The following is a 16,038-nucleotide window of genomic DNA, read 5'->3' on the forward strand; positions in this document are numbered from 1 at the left end:
CACTGTCACTCGATTCAAGTAATGGTTCATTTTCAGTTTGTTCTAAAGCTGTCTTCACAACTTCTTATTTACATGCTAATATTTACATGCACCCCACTCATGAATATTGATGAGATAACTTCAAGTTATTATAAAGTGGCAAAATGCACAGAAATGTTCCTGATATTTTTTTCAAGATGATGTTATTTCATCCACTAGATGACAGCAGAACACTGTCCTGAGAGTTATGTAGGCTTAACTTTGGAAAGCGGATCATTGTGTGTCACCCTAAGTCTGACGTGAGTTTAACCATATTTACATAGAAATAAGACCCCAATCTCGGGGTTAACACCAAGGAGTTTACGCCAATGTAACAACAGTGGCTGAAATATTAAATCAGGAAATTTGACAACAGGCTAGAGGGCCATCAGTACAACAGAACAATAATGTGTCTGTGGATTATCAAAGTCTCAAGAATAGTAAAATTAGAAATGCTAAATGGCTTTGGTACATTACTGAACCATGTCACCACCACTAGAGGGGACATGGAGTAACAAGAGAAAAGAATAAAATCACCTTCAACATTCAGAGTGATGTGAACTTCTTCATTCCATGGTCCAGAGTCCACAAAACATTTGTAGAGGCCACCATCAGAAACACGGACATCCTGGAGTCTCAGAGATACGTTTCCATTCTTGAGCTCTTCTGTGAAAAGTGCTGCCCTTCCCTTATAGGCCTGCATCTGACGCTCAGGTCTGATTTGGAGATTCTGGTATAAAAGTACTGGAGAGGTGAAATCATCTCGAAACCACCTGACTTCAAACCTCTGAGCACTGATAACTGGTGAGAGTGAGGCTGGTAGGGTGACATCTTCACCAACATGAACAAGAACAGAGGAAGAAGGTCCAACAACTTGAAACCTCTCTGAAAAGAAACCACAAAATGCTGTAGTGAGTGCTAAAGTATTCAGAAAAAGTGCATCTGAGTCAATGAAGACAAATCCCTTAGTGTGTGCGATGAAGACTAAACGCTGTACTCTCGTCTGCTTCAGTCCCATACCGATATCAAGATCACTTCTAGTTTTTGATATTCTGCCCAAATGACAGATCTCAGCTTCATTCTTTAAATTAAATTGTCTGATGCTCAAATTGGACGCAAACATATCTGTTTAGGGTTAGGAATTGAGGTAAAATACAAAGACCAAATTAGAATTACAAAAAAAAACAACACACTGGTTAAAATAAAAAAGTTCTATTTTAAAAAGACAACAAGTTGTATAAAATAAGAAAAACAAATCATAGAATCACATACGTGTCCAGCCAACATGTGTCATGTGGAGTAGAAAGAACACAATGCAGCTCCATCCCTTCTGGACCTTCATGACTGCAAAAGAATCAAAGTTTGGTTTGTTCAGACAGTCAGAAATTATGATGGCATCCTCAGAGATGAGGCAGACACCCTCACGAAGAAGACAAGATGGTAACATCCCCTGGACACACAGTGCTGCCCTTCATGTCTGTTTACTTACTGTATGTCTACAAGTGAAATGCACAGAATTGCTCAGCATATTAGATCAGAGTTTTCTCAAAGTGCACACGTCGTGTATACAACTGACTGTGACTGGCATGAAAGTCACCAACACCTGAGACTGGGCACCCTGATGTCGGCTCATTAGCATAAACAGCACACTCTGATGCCCAGCAGGACTTTGTCCAGCATTTGCTCAAAGGCTTTAAAGAAAGTCTAGCAGACCATATAGTCAAAATCATCAGACTCCATTGAATTGTCCCTGGTGCTCTGCTGAGATAAATGTCTACATGGGTGCTGGTTTTATTTTTTCACTTACCTGACCATTGTGGACAAACACTGAAATGGAGAATCTCTCTTTAAGGAACTTGGTAGGACAACAGCCCTTCACTCCAGACTTGGAGAGTCTTCATATTAGACACAGGCCTGCTCACTGTCTACACAATAAAAGAGCTAAGTTGAGCCTCAGTCTTAGCTGATATCTTCTCAGTGTTGCTCCTCGATGGTCTCCTTCTGTTCCTGTATTGTGTTGTGCTGTGAGGTTTTGTTTCTATTTTTAAAACTTTGGCTCAATAGTTGGACCTTCAATAATGGTTGATGATGATTATTTGTTCTTGGATCATATAAAGTAGTCTACAGGAGAGGAGAGACTCTAAACTGTTCAGGTAAGAGGTCTGTTGCTTCTCTTCTTAAATCTGTGCACTGCATGCTGGATATAATGGTGCACAGACTAGCCAAACTATTTCAACTCCCATGGCTGCTTTAGCGTTCTTAAAAGACATCACAAATGGAAGAATTAGAAGAGACCCTATATTTATAGATGATGATGACTGGCTTCTAAGTTGACTTGTATTTCCCAGTGCTCTCTTCTTGGCGCTGTGTGCTGAACTGGCACTGGCTTTACAAAGGGAGACTTTGAAGAATTGCACTCTACCTGCTCCTTTACAAGTTCTGTCCACTCTTGGGATTTTAACACTAGAATTGCCAGTATCTATGAAAAAACTTGTAGATCCGGCCCACCTTAAAACAGTTCTCACCTCTCCTTTGTCCTCTAAATGTGCTGATAAACTCAGGCTGCAAGCTGCCGGCTATTCCATCCCCCATCGACTTAGAACGCGCACAAACTTCTCCCAGCTCATGCCTTGATTGATTATCTGGGAGTGAAGTGAAGTTTTAGATTGGAAATATTAGATAGTTATTTGGAACAACACGGCATTTCATGTGTGTTCCTTTTCTACAGTAATCTGTGTAAACACATTGTTGCATTAAAACTTAAAACAGGTCTGGTAACGGGCTCCAAAGTAGCCAAATGTCTTGTCATCTAATTAGTGACGCACATTAATGAATGAACAAAATTCCCACTGTCCCTACCTACTATCTAGTGAAACCACAGCCAAGGAAATGGGTTTGGCAGAATCAATCTGGGAAAGAAGACCCTGTTGGGCTTGACTCTAGTCTGGCACTGTGAAGAGACATGAGAGGAGTAGAATAATTGGGAGGCCCCCGGCTCTGCCAGGGGCTATGGGGGTGCCACAGGTGAAATACCAGTACTCATCATTTTTTCACTCATCCAGTGAGACAGGAGGGGGAGCCCTACGTGGCTCTTACTTTTGGCGTAAAGCACCCGAGCAACCCGCGGGTGCGACACACTCCGGGGAGAGTGACAGGTGGGTAGCTTGACTGGGGTGGTACACCTGTCACACCATAAAGCAGGTAAGTAGTATTATGTCAGGGTGCTTCTGTCAAACTGTCAATCAAAATAATTTATGACCTTAAGCCCCGCCCCTTTGGATTTATGGCTGGGAGTCCCGCCGATCCACCTGATTGGTGGATTTGAATGATGTGCCCCGCCCCTACACCTGTTTGCCCCCCTCCTTGACTCCATCCCTAACCACCTGTTCGGCCACCTGCTTTTCCCCCTCCTTACCCCTACCCCATCCACCTGTTTACCCCAGGAAACTGTCAAGGGCATTTTGATGGATATCTGCCCCCTCCTTGAACCCATCACCACCCCACCCACCTGCTTGGCCACCTGCTCTGCCACATATCACTAAGGCAAGTCCAGACATGCCCAAGGTCTGCCTTGGCCCCCCTCCTTGAACCCATCACCAACCCCAACCACTTCCTACCCCTCATCTTCCAAAGACAAGTTCAGGCATGTTGCACCTGGACCAAGCTACATGTCCAGACATGTACCCGACCTGAAGGGCCTACCTAGGCCCCCGGTCAGGCAGCACCTGATGGCTGGGCAGCACCTGTTGGTTGACCCCTCCACTTCCTGGTACACTTCTTCCGAGGACATACACATACACACACACACACACTCCGGCCAGACCGATCTACCTTATAGCCGTTCCTGCCTATATTGCTTTGGGTAAGACCACCTGTATCTATGTAACTATTATTTTTAAATATTTATCTAACCTTTGCTTTATCTAAGTCAAAACAGCCTTTTTTTGTCCATCTCCCTGAAAATCCTTTCACAGAAAGGTTTAAACGTCCAAGAATAGAATTTTCCATCTCACAGAAAGGCTTTGAAAAAAGCCTTCAACATCGCACCCAGAAAGGAGCAGGAAACCTCTGAACGGCCCCGAGCAGACAATTGTATGAGCCCCGGAGCGCTGCTGGAGCCGTCAGCCTCTGCAGGCCATATTCTCGGAGTTGTCAGGCTCTGCTGTGTTCGTCCCTGCGCGCGCATGCTTGTCAACAGCTGTGTGTAAGTTCCCCCACCCCGGAACGGGAGCGCTCTCGAGAGCACGCTCGTGTGTGCATATAATATGAGGCAGCATTTACGTCTATCTACTTGTACGACGATTAATGTACAAATGCATAGGACTGAAGCAAACAATATTAGTTTTTCATACTGAAACGTGCTTTACAATCAAGTAGTTTTTGTCTCGGCGTCTGAAAATTCAAACAGAGCCTCTCTCTGAGAATATTCAGGAGGGGTTTTAAAAGAGCAGGCCGGTTGTGGATTAGCTCTGGAATGATTTGCTGTTGCACGTTGGGCAGGCAGGCACCTTCGCTAACTGCATTTAAATCATTTTTAAAAACACATTTTTACTCTCTGGCTTTTAACCGAGTATGAGATGTTGGCTAGTATAATTTTTATTAAGAATCTCTTCAGTTCTCTGTGTGTATGTGTTTGTTTCATTTACCCTTTGGTTTTGTGTGTCTGATATGCAGAAGTACATTTCAAAGACCCGAATCAGAAACATCCATCAAAATGCTCTTGACACAAAGGAGGCCCAATCAGGCCGGTGGGGTGGGAGTCTCTTTTCAAAGTGGCCTGGATTTGTCGGGCTATAAAAAAACTTTTTCAACGACCCTCCATCCTCGACGGTGTTTAAAAATCAAATGGTACTTTTGGTCATTTTCAAAAACAATATTAAAATTGAAAGAGGTTTTACCAACCACTTCAAAACATAATATTACAACTAAACAGCGTGATTAAAAGCAGACAAAAAACATGTGATCTCACCGGTACATTCAGTTCAGACATTTCATCTGATTTTCCAGGTCGTATACCCATAACACCTTAAAGGTCCATTAGACCTATTAGGTCCATAAAATGGCGTTTAGAGAAAGTTTCGGCTATTTCACGTATTTTTTAGTAAGAGTCAGCGTCCATGTTATGAAAGGCTTGTACAATCGACTCCTGAATAGAATGTTCATTTTTCAGGTCATCAACAGCATTTTGTACAAAGGTGTGAATCTGGTGAAAAGGCAGGAAGATGTTGAAGCAGCCCAGAGTCTTTATGACCAGGCTCCTGAGCCACGGTTTGCGGAAAACAGACAACTGCTGCTGCTGAGCCGGTCAGTCTCAAACAGACACGTAGGCCGGGTCTGGCTATTTTGGTCTATTAAACATCCCTGCCCGGTACTTTTTAGGTACCAATCCATTATTATATCTGGCAGAGCCACCATCCAACACTTGCCCAGCTTCAGAGCCTTTTGAAATGTCTCACTCAGAGTCCGTCAGTTTGTTCAAATGCCATGTCCGCATAATCCCATCCTTGGGTGATATGTTCCAAATGGCCGGAGCCTGTACCAGGTCATCCACAGACTCTTCTTGTTGCACAGCCTGAATGGCTATCTCCTCACCCCCTGCTAGGAGCCCTGGAACATCATTAGCAGATACAAAAATTACAGGTACTGCACGGTTCTCCAGGAAACGATCCGACCAATACATATCACCATGGGCAGGTACCTGAGGCTCAGGCTCCTAGATCTGGTCAGTTGAAGGCATAAGAAGCTCTGGCCAAGAAGACTGGTCTGGAGGCTAGCTGTTAGGCGTAGAGTACTCAGAGTCTGGCACGATAGCCTCAGGTCAAATCAGGCCATTGTAGTTGGCAATCTGGTCCTTAGACCATCATGCCTGATCAGGAGCATAGCCGAAGAGATGGTGATTGTTAACCATTCAAAACACGTCGTTGAAAAAGTTTTTTTATACCCCGACAAATCCAGGCCGCTTGGGGGCAAAAACTCTTTGAAAAGAGACTCCCACCCCCCTGGCCTGATTGGGCCTCCTTTGTGTCAAGAGCATTTTGATGGATGTCTCTTATTCGGGTCTGTGAAATGTACTTCTGCATAAAAAAACCTAAGCTCTTGGGAGTATGGTCACTCTGAATAGTTAATACAGAAAAGAGAATACAGAGCACATGCCCTACTTGTCCTATCTCTTCTGAAAAACCCTAGGTGAATTTTGAACATCATGTCCTATGACAGGTTAAAACTGCGGACCCAGGCGCTAGATCTCTGTCATATGGACCATTACAGAGTAAAGAATAGAGAATCTTTTGCGCTCTCCATTACAATATCTATAGCACCCGCAGGAAGTTTGACAATTAAGTGCAGACCCTTTAGTTTGTCAGAATCATGAGGTAGCGCCAAGGGCCATATTCTAAAATAACTTAGATTACAGTAATCCCTCCCTGATCACGGGGGTTGTGTTCCAGACCCCCCCGCGATAGGTGAAAATCCGCAAAGTAGAAACCAATATTTTCGCAGTTAGAGCATTGAAAACCTGTTTATGACCTTCTAGATGCGTTTTCTAACATTATTAGAGCCTTCTAGACATGAAATAACACCCTTTAGTCAAATGTTTAAACTGTGCTCTATGACAAGACAGATGGCAGTTCCGTCTCAAAATTAAAAAAATGCAAACATATCTTCCTCTTCAAAGGAGTGCCGTCAGGAGCAGAGAATGTCAGAGAGAGAGAGTAAATCAAAAATCAATAGGGCTGTTGGGCTTTTATGTATGTGAAGCTCCGTGATAAAGCAGCCGCAATGAAGGGATCAATGTGAAGGTAGTCTTTCAGCATTTTTTACAGGAGCGTCCGTATCTTCTAAGCAAACATCCCCTCTGTGCAAACAGCCCCTCTGCTCACACCCCCTCCGTCAGGAGCACAGAATGTCAGAGAGCGTGAGAGAGAGAGACAGAGAAAAGCAAACAATCAAAAATCAATACGTGCTGCTAGAGCTTTTAAGTTTGCGAAGCGCCGCACGTGAAGCATATCGTATATCATTGAGGAGTTTTATTTAATGTAATTTTATGTAATTCGTGCTGTGATTGGGTAGCTTCTCGGCCACCCACCAATAGCGTCCCTTGTATAAAATCAACTGGGCAAACAAACTGAGGAAGCAGGTACCATAAATTGAAAGACCCATTGTCCGCAGAAAGCCACGAACCAGAGAAAAATCTGTGATATATATTTAGATATGCTTACATTTAAAATCCGCAATGGGGTGAAGCCGTGAAAGTCGAAGTGCGATATAGCGAGGGATCACTGTATATCTATTTAGTTAGCATGTTCATTTTCATTCTCATATATGTATATGTGGTATATTTCCCTGACTAGGGGCTTCTTGTCAAAAGGTTAAAATAAAACAGAGATCCAAGATACTCCTATTGGAACAGCAACATTTTGTTATAGAGTGTAGAGGTTTGTCTTGCATTCTAATTCTTAAAGCTGTCAAACTATTGTTAATTTCAAAGCAAAATGCCACCAATCATTTTGTTTATAACTAAATTAAATAAAACTTTATAAATAGATCCCGGTGCTTGATAATACTTAACATTAATTTATATCATTACATGGTACTTCTGTGTTTTATTCAGGTTTACTATTTAATATTTTTAATTTGCCTTTTTAAGTTTTATTTAAAAATGAACTCTTTAAGACATATTCAGACTATTCCAGACTGCGCATGTCAAAAAGCTTATTATTTATTTCAAAAGCTTTCTTTTCATGCTGGTTTTGTCACCTATCAATGTTTTTATACATCACAGCAGTTTTTCAAATTGTAATAACTCCTTTATAACTCCACTTTTTCATGTGGTTATTTACTTCATAATTAACTTTATTTATTTAATTATTTTAGCACAAATGTTCTTACCATCATTACTACTAGTCTAGTTCATAATCTAAACTCCAATATTTAATGTTCTTCCTGAATCAGGAGGAACACAAGCCTCACTTTTACTGCCAGATAAGATTCTCACAATAACCGGCTAATGTTAATTAGCCTCATACTAGCCGATGTTCAAGAATGTTTTCCCCAACTCTTTGCAATCCCGTGGAACTGCCTACATAGATGACAGTTTAGCTGATAATATACCTCAGAAGACGTAGGTTCTGTTGTAGTGTGTTGTGAGCTTGGGGTGATCCCTTGTTGATCCGGTCTTAATATGTTTTTAATCTCCTCTGTGACTTAGTATTTGTAAATTTTAGTTTGTACTGTCTTATATTTGTGATATGAATGAGTCCCCAGACTATGATCCCTGCACAAACCCTGGTCCTTTGACTCGTATTCAAGAAGATTGCAGACACTTGTTGACTCTTGGAATCAGAGTTTAAATTTACATCCCCTTCACTCCGAATGCTACTAAACAAAGGATGCTTTTTCACAAACAGGTGGAAAAGCAGTTTTCAATGACAGCTGTCCAATGTCACCAGGGCTACCTAAAAGAAAGAATAAAACCTCACAGTTTTAGTAAAATTTTAATCCTTGTGCTAACACATATAATAGATATGATGTAACTATTCACTAAAACATTTCCATCCTGATTTGCCTAATGTGTCCAAAATAAGCCTAATCCTCAGCCCTGTAGTGTATCTGTTCCTATAACCTCCTATAACCGTTCTTATTTTCAGGGGTTCATAACTGATGTAAAAGGGAAGGCTATTGCCAAGCATTCACAGAATTTCTAAAATGTTGTATTATACAAAGGACCTTGAGTATCAAATGGCCTGTTGATGAAAATGCTGTTTTAAATTAAAGCCTGAACAAGAGAACTTTTTTCTATTGAACATAAAAAATGTTAAGTAAATAAAGAGACTAAATACAATTTATAACAAAAATGGAACACCGATGGACGGCTGAATAACCAAGGAAATCTAATTTAGCTTGAAGTGCCGCAGAGTGTTTAACAAATAAACCCTACAACAGTGGTTCTCAAACTCTGGGCTGACCACGCTAGGGGGCGTGAAGTAACAAAAAGGGGACTTGAAGATGTGAAAAAAAGAAAACAAGAATCGAAAATATGAAAAATACATGTATTGAATCCAAAACAAATTAACTTAAACTACCTTCTGATACAGAAAAATAAATATAAAGATAGATAAATGTTGATAAAAGTTGTTATAACAAAATATGCAAATAAAGTATAATGAGAATAAAATCTGATTATTTTATTTATTTATTTTCATGCCAAAGATTTAGCCATTTGAGAAAAAATAATCGTACATTTGTGTTGTAAGCAGAATCTGAATTACTTGGGCTTTCAAGAAAAGATATATGATAGAAGATATCAGATGTCTCCAGTTCCTTTAGGGACTTTATACTGGCTATTATCATTTAAAAGGAGTACAGAAATTAAGTTCTATGCTATGTTTGGGGTGGATGTGATCAGAAAGGCACTGATGATTCCAAAGATCAGTCAAGAAAACTGTTGGAAAAATGGGCAGAACTCTTTTGGAAACAAGGATTTTTCTTATGATGTTTTAAAATGTGACCTTTACAAAGATGCTTTTAGTTTCTTTATTTTCTAAAGATGCGTTATTTTCATAACGTCATTTTACTTGGCTACCGAAAATGCATTTTGTTCACTAATGCTTTAGTGTTTAATTAAGAATTACCTGAATATTTGATCATTAGTTTATGCAGAAAGACTAATTAGCTGTGCTATTTTATGAGCTATACAAGCGTGCCGAGCCGTTGACTCCCATTTATGAGGTCACTAGCATGGGCTAAAGCTGCTGATTTTAAAAACATGATTTTAGTTCTTCGGATGTGCAGAAGAGTACTTCTTACATCCCTTGCCTCTAGTGATATATGATCCCGTTCATCCTTGGAGTCTGGATCCAATCGGCTGTCCAAATGAGAGTTTATAAAGCAAAAAGGTTTTGTTATCTTTGACTTTTAAAAACAGGCAGCTCCGTACAGAAAACAACAGCGGTAGGCCGATTCGAAAGAGTACGCAGTTCAGAATATGGACATTTTATTATTTATTTTTTATTTATAAAGCACTTTAAAAACAATATCAAGGGTGACCAAAGTGCTGTACAATAAAAACCCAGCATATCAGACACACAAAACCAAAGGGTAAATGAAACAAACACAGAGAACTGAAGAGATTCTTAATAAAAGTATACTAGCCAACATCTCATACTCTGTTTAAAAGCCAGAGAGTAAAAATGTGTTTTTAAAAATGATTTAAATTCAGCTAGCGAAGGTGCCTGCTCTTTTAAACCACTCCTGAATATTCTCAGAGAAGAGGCTCTGTTTGAATTTTCAGACGCCGAGACAAAAACTACTTGATTGTAAAGCACGGTTCAGTATGAAAAACTAATATTGTTTGCTTCAGTCCTATGAATTTGTACATTAATCGTCGTACAAGTAGATAGAAGTAAATGCTGCCTCATATTATATGCACACACGAACGTGCTCACGCGCCTACACACGAGTGCGCTCACGCACGCACTTGAGAATCAACTTGAAAATACTGTATTAATATTAAGAATAAAATATAAGAGTTCAGAAATCCGTTTTTTAAAAACATACTCGTTTGACGCATATAATAATCAAAAATATGCCATACCTTGATCGTGGATCTTCCAGATGAGATTGTCATCTTTCAGTATTAATGGCATGCTGAGTAATGGCCCGGTCTGAATGCTTCTTTATAAACCTAAAAGAGCGGTATTTTTTGAAATGTGTACGGTGATCTGTGATAACAGATGTGTGCCCATCATTTAACTGGACACCCGTGTAATGTCCGTTGTCCGGCACAAGGCTTACATCTAAAAATCCTTACACCTAAAAGTCCAGAACTTCTTTTAAATGGAATCCATTGTAAGACGTAGATTTCTTTAACCAGCTGTCTTTAAGACACAGGCCACCAGACACTCTTTGCATTGGGGTTAAAGGTCATAAACCGACCTGAGCCGGACTAACAGCTGAAGTGTGAATCGACACTGATTCTCCACACCCACCTTAGCTTCAGGCGGCCTGAGGTGTTAGGGCGCTGTGCCTTGGAAAGAGTGGTTTGGCCAAAGAGTATTTTAATTCACTTTTTTCTAGCCTGAGATATCTGGTCTGATTAAGGCAATCTAACTTTTTGAAAAAATTAAACGCATTTCTTCATTATAGGAGGATTAACATGGGACATATTGGATAGAAGCGGTCTTGTTTTAGATATACTCTTATTATATAAATTATACATCCAAGGTTAGATATTTTTTAGATGTCTCAAATGTGATTTAAAAGGGAACTGCTGCATCTTATTTAACTGTGTGTATGATTTTTAAATCCCTTAACTTTAAAAGTGAAGTACAGTACATTCCATGGACAGATGGTCTGCGTGTTCTCGAGAGCGCTCCCGTTCCGGGGTGGGGGAACTTACACACAGCTGTTGACAAGCATGCGCGCGCAGGGACGAACACAGCAGAGCCTGACAACTCCGAGAATATGGCCTGCAGAGGCTGATGGCTCCAGCAGCGCTCCGGGGCTCATACAATTGTCTGCTCGGGGCCGTTCAGAGGTTTTCTGCTCCTTTCTGTGTGCGATGTTGAAGGCTTTTTTCAGAGCCTTTCTGTGAAATGGAAAATTCTATTCTTGGACGTTTAAACCTTTCTGTGAAAGGATTTTTAGGGAGATGGAAAAAAAAGGCTGTTTTGACTTAAATAAAGCAAAGGTTAGATAGATATATTAAAAATAATAGTTACATAGATACAGGTGGTCTTACCCAAAGCAATATAGGCAGGAACGGCTATAAGGTAGATCGGTCCGGCCGGAGTGTGTGTGTGTGTGTGTATGTGTATGTCCTCGGAAGAAGTGTACCAGGAAGTGGAGGGGTCAACCAACAGGTGCTGCCTGACCGGGGGCCTAGGTAGGCCCTTCAGGTTGGGTACATGTCTGGACATGTAGCTTGGTCTGGCTGCAACATGCCTGAACTTGTCTTTGGAAGATGGGGGCTGGGAAGTGGTTGGGGTTGGTGATGGGTTCAAGGAGGGGGGCCTAGGCAGACCTTGGGCATGTCTGGACTTGCCTTAGTGATATGGGGCAGGGCAGGTGGCCAAGTAGGTGGGTGGGATGGTGGTGGGTTCAAGGAGGGGGCAGATATCCATCAAAATGCCTTTGACAGTTTCATGGGGTAAACAGGTGGATGGGGTAGGGGTAAGGAGGGGGACAAACAGGTGGCCGAACAGGTGGTTGGGAGTGGGGTCAAGGAGGGTGGCAAACAGATGGAGGGGCGGGGTGCATCATTCAAATCCAACAATCAGGTGGAGGCTTAAGGTAATAAATCATTTTGATTGACAGTTTGACATAATACTACTCAGGTATGCTAAGGCAAGTTCAGGGAGGCCAGAAACCTCCCATGGAGAAGAAGGGCAAAAGCTCGCTTGATCTTGATTTTCAGTATGAGTACAGACCGTGAAAGAGGGGCCACACGATCCTTCTGGCTTTTTGGGATTCAAGCAGGAGGTGTCAGAAAAGTTACCACAGGGATGACTGGTTTGTGGCAGCCAAGTGTTCATAGCAATGTCACTATTTGATCCTTCGATGTCGGCTCTTCCTATCATTGTGAAGCACAATTCACCAACCGTTGGATTGTTCACCCATTACCAGTGAACGTGGGCTGGGTTTAGACCGTTGTGAGACAGGTTAGTTTTACCCTACTTATGATGGTGTTGTGGCAATAGCAATCTTGCTCAGTACGAGATGAACCGTAGGTTCAAACATTTGGTGTATGTGCTTGGCTGAGGAGCTAATGGTGCAAAGCTACCATCTGCGGGATTATGACTGAATGCCTCTAAGTCAGAATCCCTCTTAAATGTGACGATACCCTAGCGCTGCAGAGCCTTGGTGAACCAGGGATAAGGCAGAGGCTGCCCTCCCCATGGTGGCAGACCGGTGAGGAGTCTGGGGAGTAGCCTGGATGAGCAGCCGCTCCCTCTTCCTTATTCGCACTGCACATTTGTGGGGAACCCGGTGCTAAATCATTCGTAGATGGCCAGATTCTGGGGTGGGGTGTCGTACATAACAGAGCAGCTCCCTCACTGTGATCTATTGAAAATCAGCCCTCAAGTCAAGCTTTTGTCCCCCTTCACCTTCCTTCCTACCCCATTGCCTGACCAGGCACAACCACAACCAAAACTTAAACCCTAACTCCAAACATCCTCCCTCACCTTTTCTTATCCTCTCTTACATGAACAGAAGACAGCTGGGAACAGTGTGCATGCATCTGGTCTCAATGTGATACATGACCAGATGTCCATTTGGTTCTGGCCCGGGGCTGTGAGGACTCCAAAGGGTTGAAGAGAGAGTTCAAGAGGGCATGAACCACTGCCTGGCCAGAGGATTCAACCCAGTGGGCCACCTGGGTCGGCCGTCCTGGTGTTGGTGGATCCCTCTGCCCCTTTCGTCCCCATTACCACCTGTCGCGATGCAACCGGCTCCAGGTCAGCAGAGAAGGACCAGGGAAGAAGGTGGTTTGCGGAACTCGCTGCTGGTGTTAGAGCACCCCCCCAGCCGAGAGCTCACCGCTTCCCGGGGCAGAGGGATCAACGTGCTTGCCACACCCTGCCTGGCCTGCCCTACCTTCCCGTTTTTCCTTGCCTCCACTTTTCATTCGCTGAAATTCTACTTTTTTCACGTGCTTTTGCCATTGTCTTTTAACTAAACACTGAACAAAAGGGGCTAATTATATTGATTTGCATATTTCTGGGAGGATTCAGGGTGGGGCATCAGGCTGACCAGGATTTATGTAGCAGAAGTGCGTGGAAGTTGTCTCTACGCATGATTTTGTGTATCTGGATTTTTTTGCACACACACATAATTCTGCTTTTGTCTGTATAGTTTCTGTTTTGTGTGAATTCTACGCACAGAGTTATACATGAGAGCCCTGGAGTACCAGGGTCAGTTCACTTTAGGCAAGCCACATGAAGGAGCTCCACCCTGTGAAGGTCATCCATGCCAAGTAATTTGAGTTTAAAGAGTTTTTTGTTTTGTACAAATAAATGGTAAGGTGTCCATCATTTGGGCCTATTGGGCACCAGGGACCCTCTTGACATCCTTCACAGTAAAATAATTTAAAACGTCTGTACTGATAAAATAAGATGGAGGAAGCAGAGCCTGCACTAATGTATTGATGAACTTTACTGTTATTTATATATGGTATGTTTAGCATTTTTATATCTAAACTTAATTCAAACATACTCTTATTTATATGGTTTGGATAAATACAAGGACACCTCAGAAGTGTCGTCTGTCAGCCGCCCTACTCGTTGTGTTCAAATGCTCGTCAATTATTCACATCTGTTGATATAATATGCCGACAGACCTGACTAACGGTGCACCTCCATGCCTGTCACTTGAGACACCCACATGGCACCAGATTAGAATCAGTGACTACAACAACAACAACAACAACATTTATTTATATAGCACATTTTCATACAAACAGTAGCTCAAAGTGCTTTACATATTAAAGAATAGAAAAAAGAAAGACACAATTATAAAACAAAATAAATCAACATTAATTACCATCGAATAAGAGTAAGGTTCAATGGCCAGGGGGGACAGAAAAAACAAAAAAAAAAAAAACTCCAGACGGCTGGAGAAAAAATAATAGAGACTGACATTAACTAGAGGAAAATGAGAGTGGCCTGAGGGAACACAAGGAGGCCACACAAATTGCACTTAAATTTAAGTTCAAGATGTTAGAGATCTGTGAGGTTGGAGCATTCACTACAATGTCCCAGGACTGAGTAACACACGGACTGCATGAATATCAACATTGTAAACTAAATCCTGATGTCAAAAAATAACCATTAAAAATCAACTTTACACTAAGAAGAAATGCGATAAAGTCTCCCCAGTCGCCATCTCTGTGTTCAGCAGTGCTGTGGAGCTGTCACTAAAAATACTGAAGAAAAAAATGTGAAGAAGCCTGAAGACGTGAGGCTGTGATGAGTTTACTGGTCACTTCACTGACTGTAACATCACAGGAATAAAGCTAACAAAATGCACAAAATGGCACACATCCTGTGTAAAAGGCCTTCATGATGACATTGAAAACAACCAAATGGAGGAAACATAAGCAGACATCAAAGTTCAGTTACAACGACAAAGTCAAACTTGCATTTCACTTACCTGCTTTAACTTATTCCTTAATTTTTCTTCCATCACATATTTTATTTTTCAGAATTCGCTGATGAGCAGATCTTTTTAAAACTGTCTTTATATTTTCTGTAGGTTTATAAAAGCAAACCTTCACAGCACAGGCCCTGAGCTCCGTTACTTTTCCCTTTCCATTCCCTTTCATTTTTACATGGCAGCCCTCCAAGAGGAACACACCTGAGTCTTAAAGAGACAGAGAACACAAAAAGAAAAAGCAGCTGAAATAACCAAATGTAAACCTTCTTGAGGTCACAGCCAAACCTTTAGTCTGATCAGGAGTGCAAATCCCCTCACAGCAAGTCACATTAAACTGATGATGCAGACATGTAAACTGTGTGACAGGCAGTGGTGAGCCACATTAAGACAGAAATGGCAGACCTGCAGGTAGCCAAGTGAAAGTGGCACACGAGCAGGTGGTCTTTCCCCTCTCTGATAATCCTGATTCTGTTCTTGTCTTTACAGGTGAGCCCACATGCTGATGTCCTGCCAGCCTTCTGTCCCTCTAGTCCAGGGGTCCTCAATCACAGTCCTGGAGGGCTGCAGCAGCAACGGGTTTTCATTCCAGTCAGTGTCCTAATTTGATCTCCGTCCTTGTTGATAATGACAGTTGGTGTTTAACTCTACGCCTTGTTACTGTCTTTATTCACCAAAAGCAAAGTTTAGTTACTTTGTAGATCAGAGGTCTTCAATTACAGACCTGGAGGTCCGCAGTGGCTGCAGGTTTTCACTTTAGCCAATTTCTTAATTAGATCCCTTTTATTTACTATTAAATCAATACGTATTTTGGGTTTAATTTTAGTTCTGTTACCATTCAGAACTCATAATTGCCTATTTTAGATTTTAGCA

At 41.8% G+C, this 16,038-nt stretch overlaps 1 long non-coding RNA gene across 1 annotated transcript; it reads right to left on the reverse strand.

Moving 5' to 3' along the window:
- Positions 1 to 275: 275 nt before the first annotated feature.
- Positions 276 to 15,321, reverse strand: LOC120522271. The gene is made up of 3 exons (XR_005632333.1): positions 15,166 to 15,321; positions 1,291 to 1,362; positions 276 to 903 (listed from the first exon to the last, which is right to left on the reverse strand). It is a non-coding gene; the product is annotated as an uncharacterized LOC120522271 (long non-coding RNA).
- Between the last annotated feature and the right edge of the window lie 717 nt (positions 15,322 to 16,038).

The sequence above is a fragment of the Polypterus senegalus genome, unplaced genomic scaffold, assembly GCF_016835505.1.
Source record: "Polypterus senegalus isolate Bchr_013 unplaced genomic scaffold, ASM1683550v1 scaffold_5736, whole genome shotgun sequence".
Classification (NCBI taxonomy): Eukaryota; Metazoa; Chordata; class Cladistia; order Polypteriformes; family Polypteridae; genus Polypterus; species Polypterus senegalus.